Source organism: Liolophura sinensis, chromosome 13 (genome assembly GCF_032854445.1).
Source record: "Liolophura sinensis isolate JHLJ2023 chromosome 13, CUHK_Ljap_v2, whole genome shotgun sequence".
NCBI lineage: Eukaryota > Metazoa > Mollusca > Polyplacophora > Chitonida > Chitonidae > Liolophura > Liolophura sinensis.
This window is the reverse complement of record NC_088307.1, coordinates 16373118-16385015: the sequence shown is the minus strand read 5'-3', so window position 1 is coordinate 16385015 and position 11898 is coordinate 16373118. Positions and strand designations below refer to the sequence as shown.

Genomic DNA, 11898 nt, shown 5'->3' with positions numbered 1-11898 from the left:
ATAAAAAAGTTTTCGGTCTTCATCTTTGAGTGTAAAATTTCCTTTAAAGACAAGACTTTATTAAAGCTATTATCAGTGAGCAGCTAGGCCTAAAAATAGTGACTTATATTGTGGACACTGTCCTCACAACTAATAGGATGGGAAACCTATATACAGGCCCTGCGTCACTTATGAAAAATCCCGAATACCTGCAAAGCATATGCGTAAATGAGCAATGTGATTAGAAGACAACAAATATGCCCCCCCCCCCCCCCAAAAAAAAAATGACTTCATTTTTTTCCTTTCTGTATTTTCACTGCACATTTAACAAATACCGTTATGCATGTTTTAACATCTGACATGCAGGTGTTTGCAGTGCCTAAGGCAGTCCGTGCATCTTTGACATCTGTAATGCGTAATCCCGCAACTGTGAATCTCGTTTTTCTTGTGAGAAGCATTCCCTGATGTCCGTAGTGACATTGAAGCAGAATTTCAGACACTGGCAGTAAGTAAAATAAGAATGTCAATTTATCCGTCCACAAATAGGTATTTATTTATTTATTTCTTCATTTATTAGCTTACATCTACTAAGTACAGCTGCAGCTAATGTCATTCCTGTCCAACAAACAGCTCCGAAAGTACTGCGTGTATTGAGCTCAATTTCAGTGCATGTAAACAATAAGAACAAGAAGGTAATATCTATAATTTGCTATTTGGATCTTCGGAGGATTATGAGTGATGAAAATGCGTGTCTTTTTATCACCAGGGAATATATACGGACGTGACAAAGCATTGGTGGCAACAGCATTCGTTAAGGTGTATTACATAAAAGTGTGATGGAGAGATTTTAAGTTTGGAAGCTTAGAGTGAAGATGTTTGGAGAGTGATAGTGCTTTGTCGACAAGCTCTAACTTTAGTCTATCACATTTCATAACAGATATGCCATCATCTCTGAAGTGTTCGAGGAATATCATATTTTCCTTGTATTGATTGAGTTCAGGAGAACAGATGTACCCTCGACCGTGGTTCACTCACAGTCTGCTGAAACCATTGGCGTCATAATTAAGCCCCATTGCAAGTTAGACAAAATCCTACGACTGAGTGATTGAGCACTAGCAACTTTTGTACAATGAGTAAATAAGTGATTATCAACTTACTGCCAGTATATCAGTCGTATGATTCCTAGAACGTGACAGAAGTAGAGCTCATGCGTTTGAAATGTTGTTGGTTGGAAGGCGAGTCGGATTGTTTCGCGTTACAAGGCATAAAGAAATCAAAACACAGTTAGAAGCGCTTTTATCGGACAGTCTTGAATCACCTTCCGCTACCTCTGCTGAGAGAAAGAGCGTTATATGTGTACGAGATATAACAGGTGGGATAGAGGAATATTGACTACGGTAGTCAATTCTTTGGAACATAATTTAAGATGTAGGGAATAAAACCAGAGCAGCGACGACGCTGCCAAATGGTCACGCGTAGGCTAACCTGTGAAGTACGGTCTCTGATCAGTTTACTTCAGTCAGGGTTTTATTCTAACTGTTCGTTATACAAACAGGCGTGTTAGTGATTTGTTAGTGATGTTTTCCTAATTGTTCTTTAAAAGCCCGTCTAGACCATTATTAACATACAAAAGAAATTGATTCTTCGTTCATATCCAGGTATGATATTGTAGGTCTATATGGCTTTTTGTCAGAATGTCCGGCGGCAATTCATTTCATGCCGGGTGGACAATCAAATATCCATTGTCTTTGTATGAGACAATGAGTGTTTAACAGACTTTCTGGAAAGTTTGATCTCTAAACCGATACTGATATGTCCCGAGATGTGTTGTCCTAATATTGCTTGTAAGATACGACCCTTGGGTCTGTGCTGAAAGAAAGGCAAAATGTATGTTTTACTGGAATTTTGGATGTTATATGGGTATTGATAAAACATTTTCTATAAGAAGAGTACAGGACTTTTCCATGTATTGGCCAACTACTGGCCCTATTTCACTGCTGACTGAAGTGGGCAGTATTCCTAGCATCTGTTTTAAATAATCTCCTCCGTTTTTTGTCATGGCCAAGCGCTGGCTGATTTCATCCGGGAAAAGTTGATTGGTTTCAGAGGTGATAATGTTTTTAATGCCCCCCCCCCCCCCCCACACACACACACAACCCCCCACCTCCCGCCTTAAGACCCACATAATCTGTTTAACAAAACGTAATATGATTATACATTATAACGATCACTTTGGTAGCATTTTCATTTTAATGCTGACTTTTTCCAGGCACCCTTGAAAGAACAAACAGCGGTCTTTGAAGACCTTATCACTAAGCTGAAAAAATGTGTAGCAGAAACGGTGACATTGAAGCGTGATATTCAGGTTTGTATTCACAAATTGCAAATATAAATTGTCTTGGGTTTCTCTGGGCTCTTTGCGCTGGCCACTGGCGTGTGAGTGAAATATTTTAGAGTATGGCGTAAAAAAAATAATCCAGTAAATAAATATATACAATCATTTTATTTTAATATATTTTTAATATTAATATTATACATTAATAATTTTAATATTTTTATTTATTTCTTTTATCTCTTTATAGCCCTTGTTTTTTCTATTTATGCAGAAGATATTGCACGAAAGATTATTTGTATGTTCTTTATTTAAAGTTTTTCTTTTGGGGATACATGTGCAGAGGCATACAGCCATGAGACAACTAAGACTCAGTTAAACAAGTAAACATTATGGATGCATTGTGGTATTAAACCATAAGAAGAACAATATAAGTAGACTATATAAAATGAGGTTCAGTGCGACACACCAGTGAGATAAAAGAAGAAAGAAGGTAAGAAATCATTTGGCCATTGTTGCAGCCAAATCGTGAAAGTCATGTGTAATTCAGGACAGCCCAGCGATCACCCTCACCCATACGTTAAGTTTGTCACATACTAGGTGAACTAAACTGTGTTAAGTTGGAAGAGTTGAAATGTTTTTAAATTGAGAGTTTGTGGAAGGTATTTGGTCGGAAACCGGGACCTGTCCAAATTTTCCCCATAAACTTTCGTTCACCAGTGTAAACTCATCAGTCGTGTGTATTTGAAGTAAGCTTTGTATATAAAAACCAAATTAAATCAGGAAAATAAATGAATATTACTACTGATGAAAATTCTTTTTTGCAGGCTAATCAGGACTGTCACTTGGGTGAGGTTGATAGAGCATACAACAGAGGCCAGGAAGCTTTGGAATCTTGGAAGCGGAAAGAAGTGAAGGATGTAGAAGAGCGACACAGCAAGTGGTTCAATGTATGTGATGAAGGCATCAAACATCTTCAAATCAAAATTGATGAAGGGAAAACACTAATTTCTAGAACAAATCACATTTTGTCGACTCCCAAGGCTGAATATGTCAGGGTAGGTGTTTCTTATATGTCAGGGTAGGGGGTTCTCATGTGTCAGGGTAGGAGGTTCTCATATGTCAGGGTAAGAGTTCCTCATGTGTCAGGGTAAGGGGTTCTCTTATGTTAAGGTAGGGGGTTCTCATATCTCAGGGTAGGAGGTTCTGATATGTCAGGGTAAGAGTTCCTCATATGTCAGGGCAGGGGGTTCTCTTATGTCAGGGTAAGAGTTCCACATATGTTAGGGTAAGGGGCTCTCATATGTCAGCATAAGAGTTTCTCATATGTAAGCATAGGGGTTTCAGATATGGTATGCAAGGGTAGGATTTCTCATTCAGGTAGAGGTTTCTCATTATGTCAGCATAGGGATTTCTCATAAGTATGGGTAGGGGTTTCTCACTGGTTTGAGTTCTTTTTCTTTGTTACTCCAAAGTTTTTACATGTTCTGTGATGCTCGAGTTCTCAACAAGATAACACTGACTCTTCATTCATATACTGTACATAAGTTCTGATTTAAGTCGACAATATTACCCTCTTTTCATAGAAAATATTATCCGTTTGTTTTTACTGACATAGGATTTCGGGCGTTACGGACCTCTGTAAGTATAAATACCATAGGTTAGCAGCTTTTTATTACATGTACATGCAGTTTGGATTCAATTTATGCACCAAAACATGCGTGTCTAATAAATACTATAGTAATACACCCAGAGTGTTCCAGACTGACTCAAGGGAACAGCCACGGCACAGACTGTATACAGTGCACTTTAATCATGAGAGCATCGGCATGTTTAGCTCATTCCATAGTCTGTTTGTCATTGTTTCCTATGAGGATTTGGAAACCTGGGCAATCAGAGAGTGTATACAAAGTTCATATCCATCTCCTCCTGTCAGACACTTTCTTTTCAGGAGGTTTCTTTCTTTCTCTGCATTATTTCACTTCGATGTTGCTGCATGTAACATTGGCCACATTGCCAGGCTAACTCTGTCTTCCCTTGGGTATTTATAGCCAAAATGTTACTCAGCTATTTTTATCGTTCTTAGCTTAATCACGTATGTAGCTAATATTTGCCTCTTTCTCTTTCTGACTCTGACATGAAGATAGCATGAGTCTCTTTCTTCGAGTACATATAACAAGCATGGGACGCTTTCTTTCTGTATATATACCTATAGCATTATCGTCTGTCTTTCTTGGGTACATTGCATTTAGCTAGCAATAGTCTCTTTATTTCTCTGCTTCAGTACATATACTCATCATTGCCTGCCGTCTTTCTTAACCTTAACACATAGCAAATATTTGCCTCTTTCTGTTTTGGTTTCAGAAAAGATAATATGACGTAGCATTAGACTCTTTCTTCCTTGGCTTCAATACAAAAAGCTTACATTGGCTTCTGCCTACTCAGATTTCACTACATTAACGGAAAAGACTGGATGTTGATCACGTGGCGTCAACATGACCACTCCATTTTGAATGGTCATGTGACCGAACATGTGATATTGTCATATTGTCCAGTCATAATAATCAAAAGCGTTTGTCTCTGCTTGTTGCTTTCAACACATGTGACATCCAACGGTCTGAGAGTTACCTAATAGTGGCGGTCTTGTAAAAGTTAAAATCGTTCATAGCGAACGGTGAAGCTCGAGAGACTTGGAACGCCCTTTACGGATTACGAATGGTATATGAATGTCGGACATGAATCGGGTCGACCCAGTTGTAAATGTTTACAATTGTCCCAAAATTAATGTTAACAAATATTTGTCCTAGGTATAGGCCTGCAAAGATGTGCAATGCGATTGTCTCAAAAAGATATTACGCGAATTTTGTAAAATTGTTGTTAGCTGTTGAATCATTATTATGTAGAACACTTTTGAAAATGAAAGTAAGAGAAATTATTGACCGGTACATTGTCCATTTACACCGGCCACCTTTATGTATGAGTCAAATATGGCCTACTATCGCCATTGTAACTTCAAAAATTTAATCGCCTTACAATCCCGTTCAATTTTATATAACCTACTTATTTTGAAAAACAGTTGTAAACTGAGTTGTAGGATCTACAATCGATTGTAGCTGCGATCTCATTGTGCAAGTGGGCCAAGAGATGGCGAACACGAAGAGAACCCGATGCTTTCTCAGCCTCTAGAATGTTGCTGTGTATTTGGCGTCGTCAGTCTAGCTAGACTTGCTATCCTCTAGGTTCGCAGTGTTGGTCAGTTCCGTTTTATCTGCTAGTGGTATAAGATAAGAGAGTTATTTTTGATGGTTCATTGATTTGAACCTATTATCCGACTTCACTTCTACTAGACCCCTTTAGATTGTGATCCGGATTAGATTGCCGTCTTCTAGAAGGGATCAGATTGTCCTCTCCTAGATCGGATCAGACTGTGGTCCCCCAGGAGGGATCAGATTGTGGTCCTCTAGACAGGATCAGATTGTCATCTCCTAGACGTGATCAGATCTCCAAGACGAGTTAGACCTTAGATGGGATTCGATAAGGGATCCTCAGACGGGATTAAATTGTGGCATATTTGTGTCGAAGGCAGCTACATAGAACAAGGTCAACAATAACGCCACAGGTGAACGGTTAAATCTTGTGTACAAAATAAAACTCTGAGAGCCAAGAGTTTCATAACACTGTTTACTGAAAAAACTTCCATGTAATTTGAGAATAAAATATACAGTTTCACCACACCTTCATTGACACAGAACAATGACATAGAAGAACTTCCAGGTAAGCACTCGCCTCCTGTCATTGTTGGTAGATCGAGGATACGAAAGTGAAGCTCACCTAAGTTGGTGAAACTTGCCGAGTTCTTCTCGGTCCAAACAGGCTAGCCAGTACACTCAACGAGATAAACTTGGACAGTCTTTCGCGTTTTACGTGGGATTTTAGATAGATGCACGAAAGGTTGTAGATGTGTGGACCCCTGGTTCGATTCTAAATATACAGAGCCACCATTTATGAGATATATAACTTTCTGAGAAAGTGGCTAAGGGCGTAGAAAATGTTTTTTTTACCGTGATCTGACGTGTGTGCTATGACCTACATGTAAGATTTGTTTCAGATTAAATCGTAAAATGATTGGTGTTAAAAGAAAAAAACAGCACTAACCAAGGTGTTTATAAGCTTCGGTATAGTATAGTTTATTGTTTGATGTTACACAACCAAGATATCACAGTTTAAGGTAAACAGAATCACGCACATTGACACAATAGAAAGTGCGACCATGTTATAAGTTTGATCCTATCGGGTGCGAGTTATTTCTATAACCCGAGGACGCATCTGTTTCCGCTTACGTCACTCGAAGTGTGTTTAGCCTTTCAACCGTAATTGTGCAAGCCTTAGGGTACGAGTGAGGCGACATAATGTTTCCGGTTGCTCCAACGTGGCCTTGTTACAGTCCTTATTAGAGGTTGATTTATACAGTTGCCAAAAAAAAAAAAAAAAAATGCCTGTGACCGTTTAGGTCAGTTTTCACTCATCTTCTTAAAAACTCGGACTATACTATTTATTGTGTTTTCTCTTAACGTTGTTGTTGCAGAGCGTTGTGCGAGTTGATTGTATTCTGGATGATGCCACCTATTTTTAGGGATCGATATTGTGATTGGAAAGGAGTTTGAGAGTGTTCGCCTGGCAGAAAGGTGTTACGTAACTATTGGCAACAAAAGAAAGAACATGTGGTAGCAAAATTCACCTGTACAGGTAGCATTTTTGATACAGGTGGAAGTGACCAGGTAGGTTGGATAGACTACTAAGTATATAAAGTGCGTAACTTTGTTGAAGACGTTGCATTTTCTGTCCGCCAAATAAGCCGTCACATATTTAGCGCCTCCCTGTCCACATTGACGTACGTTTATGTATGAGTCAGTTGGTTTTCAGGCTTGTATATCTTTTGAAAAGGCCTGACTGATCGTCGGTTGATATCTAAAGGCCTGATACCTGTCATTTCAAAACGACGGGTAGAGGTAAACGAAGAACATTAACACTCATCGCGATAGATTTCGCTACACCCATAGACTGGATTAGACAGTGTTCCGTTAGACTGGATTAAACTGTGTTCCGTTAGACTGGATTAAACTGTGTTTCATTAGACTGGATTAGATTGCGTTCCCTTAGCCTGGATTACATTTTTCGACTGGACAAGATTTTAACTTACTTAGACTGGATTAAATTGTTCACCTTTAAACTGGATTAGATTTTGGTTCCGCATAGACTGGAATCTGTTGGGTCACTACAGTGGGATTTGAACGTGGCTCCTCAGCCGCTTCTTAAGTTAGATTAGATTTTGCTCCCCTAGACGGCATTAGATTGTGGAACCTTTCACGGGATTAGAATGTTGCCCCTTAGACGGGATTTGATCTGATGCCAGGAGATCGTCGTCCCTTAACAGTAGATTGTAACCCTCTAAAGAGCCGCGAGTCGTGATGATCTGGTCATGGGCCGCATTATATTGTGACCGAATAGATCGCTTTACATATTTCCAGCATTTATTCGTGAATTTGCGCTAAATTACAACGAAACGCTACAAGCCAATCATAGTCATTTTCACTAACGTGTGAAATGGTGAGCTTAATCGTGGAACTTCGCTTATCGTGATTTGTTGCCCATCGGCATAGTGAAGTTGATAAATAATGAAAATTAGGTATATCCAACAGAAAATATATGGAAATTGAAAAGATTTATTTCCACCGAATTTTTTTTGGGGACTAAACTCAATTGAGAAACCAGCGGGAGTTAATCCCTCCATCGATATCAACTGATATCATGCTGCTTCGACCAGAGCACTTCTTTTTCTTCACCCATGAAGCAGACCGTCTACATTGTAACATAAGAAATTCTTGAGCATGGCCATGAACACAAATCTATCGGATAAATACTTTGTCAAGCTATATGTTCATATTCTTTGTAAGGTACAGGTGAGGGAAGCTGGCAGCCGGGAGAATGGCAAGTACAACCGATAATCCGTACGACCCTTGGACAAACTCGTCATATTTTGGTGGGTTGGGCATTTTCTATTCAGTACGTATACCCACCAGATGTCAGGTCCGCGGGTCTGGGACAGGGTCCAACTGCACGGCCGGGAGTGGGGCCGCCTCCGGGGTGGGGCCGGCTCTGGAAGTGGGGCCGGCTCTGAAGTGGGGACAAGTCTGGTAGTGGATCTGGATCCGGGAGTGGGTCTGGGCGCGGGAGTAGGTCGAGATCCAGTACTGGTTGTTCAAAAACATATGAAGAACTTTTATCTTCTTTGTAATGATCAGTTATGGATTGATTCCACCATTGATTCTCGTGACAACGTTACTATTCCTTTCATCCTGGAACTGTGTCACTTGATTGGCGGAAAGGTTGTTCTTGATTGACAGCTTGGAGAAGTCTATATAGAGCCCTCTTGCAGATGAAGCCTGATTTTTATAAGGGACACGCTTATGCAAGACTATGCATGTACATTTGAGATCTAAGGCATTAAATTAATTTCCAGAATTTTCAATGGTTAGAAAAAAACATGATCAAATTGATAATATCACGCGGCCATTTCATGAATGGATATAAACTGCATTAACCTCGCTTTACCTGGAATTTATAGCTTTAATGACTGTCGTCAACCTGTATAGTCCTATTGTGCATGTGCATGTGCATATGCGTCATTACCGTTATCTTTGCTTGGTTTCAATATATAATTGTTAAGATCGCATTTTTTTTTTTTGACTTCCAGTTCATTCAACATTTTAAGCTTTTAAAATGTGTGTAAGCTTTTGAAGTGCCCCTCATTAACAATATACATGTATTGTAAATATTTGTGTAATTGATGAAGAATTTATGTCTACTGTATGTATTATATTTCCTTATCTTCATTGAAATAATTTACTGAAAAATATAGAGTACAAAAAAGTATTTTTCATGTTAATTCTACTTTGTAAGAGTAAAACATTACATGTAGATAAATTTGAAAAATGGGTGGAAAGCAGTAGATTCAATTTTAAATCACTGGGTGATACTATATACCTTATGTTACTGGTCTACATCCGTGCGCTTGCTGTAGAGTACAGAGAAGTATTTCAGCCTACAGCGATGTCCTTGACAAGCAGACAGCCGACAATTTAAGATGCCGTCTTTCAATACAACGCGACCCCGCAACCACCAAATCTGTTGGTGTTGTGAAAAACTTGTTTGAAAATCAATCCAGTGGAATAACTGTGGCAAGTAAGCAATATTATAGTCTTTACGTATTAAAACTGTTGGCCTCAGGCTGACTTTGGAGACTCGTTGATACGTTGAAGACTCTTGTTGAAATTTTTGCATTTGCAAAACCCTGATTGGAGTTTCTAAAGATTAGCCAACGCTAAAATTTAGAAAATTTATCATATATTTTCATGCTGTTTGTCTTACCTTTTAGCTTCCACAAACTGGATCCCATTCATTTACTGTATATGTATAGTGAAAAAACAAAGAGACAGATATTTATGCTGTATAAAATATATGTAGTTTTAGAAAGAGCTCAAAAGATGAACTTTCGGATAAGATATTATCCAATACTTGTCTTTTTTTAATTAAAGCACCCTCTATGAGTTCATAAGGGCAGGACATTACGTGGGCCAATTGAAGATCCAGCAAGATGGGTTGACCGTTACCACTGTGGGCCTTAGTGGCAAAATATCTTTCACTTTTGGGGCGTTGACAGATGGCCTCCTAGAAGATGGTAGATTTTACTGGGAGATTGGTGTCCCTTCTAGCACCTTCTGGGAAATGGGTGTGTGTGTTGGGCGTCGGTAATAAAGACAGTCTGGAGGAGCCTACTCGCAAGTACAAGTATGTTACGTACGCCATCCCACTAAAGTGTAACAAAAACAAGTACAAATGGTGCCTATACAGCAAAGATCCTGCCGACAAACCCAGGGAGAAGTGGAAGGCCTGCAGACGGATAGACAGAGTTGGTATTTATCTGGACACTTATAGTAAGATCATGATATTCATAGACTGCAGCAGGAATCAGGTTTTTGCTACTATAATTGAGCTGAATGTGTCGAGTCCCTTTGTCCCAGCGGTTAACATACTGACTAGCTCCAATGGTGTATCAGTTCACTTGATATCACAGCCTGATCTTCCGCAAGTCTTGTGTGACAAGCTGCGGGAGTTAGCGGCCAGGCATCTTGTCGTGAACGTCATTTGATTATTTCAAGTAATCTAGATGCATTCATTGTACCCGAAGCAAAATTAGTTCGCCAATAGTACTGAACGTATGTATGTACACACGGCTGGTTTAGATGTAATGTTTACACTTAAGGTTGTCACCAGTTTAGAAAAAAAGTGTGTAAATGTTTAATTATTACTCGAACAAGCCTGGTACGTGGGAAGATCTGTCAGCAACCAGCGGATGGTCGTGGTCGAACAAGGCTGTAGTGGTGTAGATGTCAATTATTTTACCAGTGCCAGAAATAGTTCTTCAATAGTGCTGAGCGTATATATATATATATATATATATATAATGCTTCAGATGGAATGCTCACACTAAAGGTTGTCAGCATGTGTATCAAGCATAAATTGTAAACGGAACTGTGAGTAAGTGTTTAATTACTACTCTGAGCCATAATGAACACAATAAACTAATGGCTTATTGACGTCATTATTTATGCACGTATTAAATGGAGTGAGCATAAATGGCCATCAAATATTCTTGAGTTCATGCTCAGATGAAATCGTTAGTATATATGTCATATTTCTTATGTAGTGTTTTGTAACTTTGAATTTGGCCACGTCTCAAACTTATAATTTTCTCAGTTGTGCGCGTGTATTTCAGATGTACAGTTGACTGTTATTTGTAATGTAATTCTTTGCACCTTCAGGTCGACATATACGAGGGTTTATGACGCGACTCAGCTGGTCGTACCGAGTTGGGCTCAGTCGCTGATGGCCAACGATTTTAAGTTAGATTGGCATACACGTAACGACTGGAGTACTACTCCTGTTGAGTTGTGCGGTTATTTCGCATACACGATTTCATAGACACCGACGCAACAGTGGAGCTGAGTTAAGTTGAGTTGGGTCATAAGCACAGATGTATGCCGAGTTTTAATCATCCTCTGTACAGCTCACTGATTTGTTTGTTTGATTAACGTAGACTAACTTCACTTTCAACATTGTTTCAGTCAAATTACGACAATGTTTGCTTATATCAGCCAGACCCAATGCAGAGAATAGTGAATAGTGCAGTCTCACTAGAATGCCATGCTGAAGACACCCGGTACGACCCTCCACCCAGTCACATTATATTTTCACCGGGCAGACATCTTATCCATAGCGTTAAGCGAAAATAGTGCTAAGAATACCGATGTTAGTCTGTTGTAAGACTCAATTCGTGAATGACCCCCGAAACTACCGTTCACATGACAGACGTTCTACCCACTACCCCTTCCCCCCCCCCCCCCCCGCGCCTGGCTGCAATCGGTCCTGACTATATGAAGTGCTTCGGATAGACCCAAAGTAGTATGATCAGAAAAAAAAAACGAAAATAAAATTGTATTATCCTATTTGAATTTACACCTAACATG

At 39.4% G+C, this 11898-nt stretch overlaps 1 long non-coding RNA gene across 1 annotated transcript; it reads left to right on the top strand.

The window, feature by feature from the left end:
- Positions 1-385: 385 nt before the first annotated feature.
- LOC135480533 (uncharacterized) lies at positions 386-10777 on the top strand. Its single transcript, XR_010445939.1, has 6 exons — positions 386-484; positions 2249-2344; positions 3139-3369; positions 3930-3952; positions 9393-9553; positions 9907-10777. It is a non-coding gene; the product is annotated as an uncharacterized LOC135480533 (long non-coding RNA).
- Positions 10778-11898: the final 1121 nt, after the last annotated feature.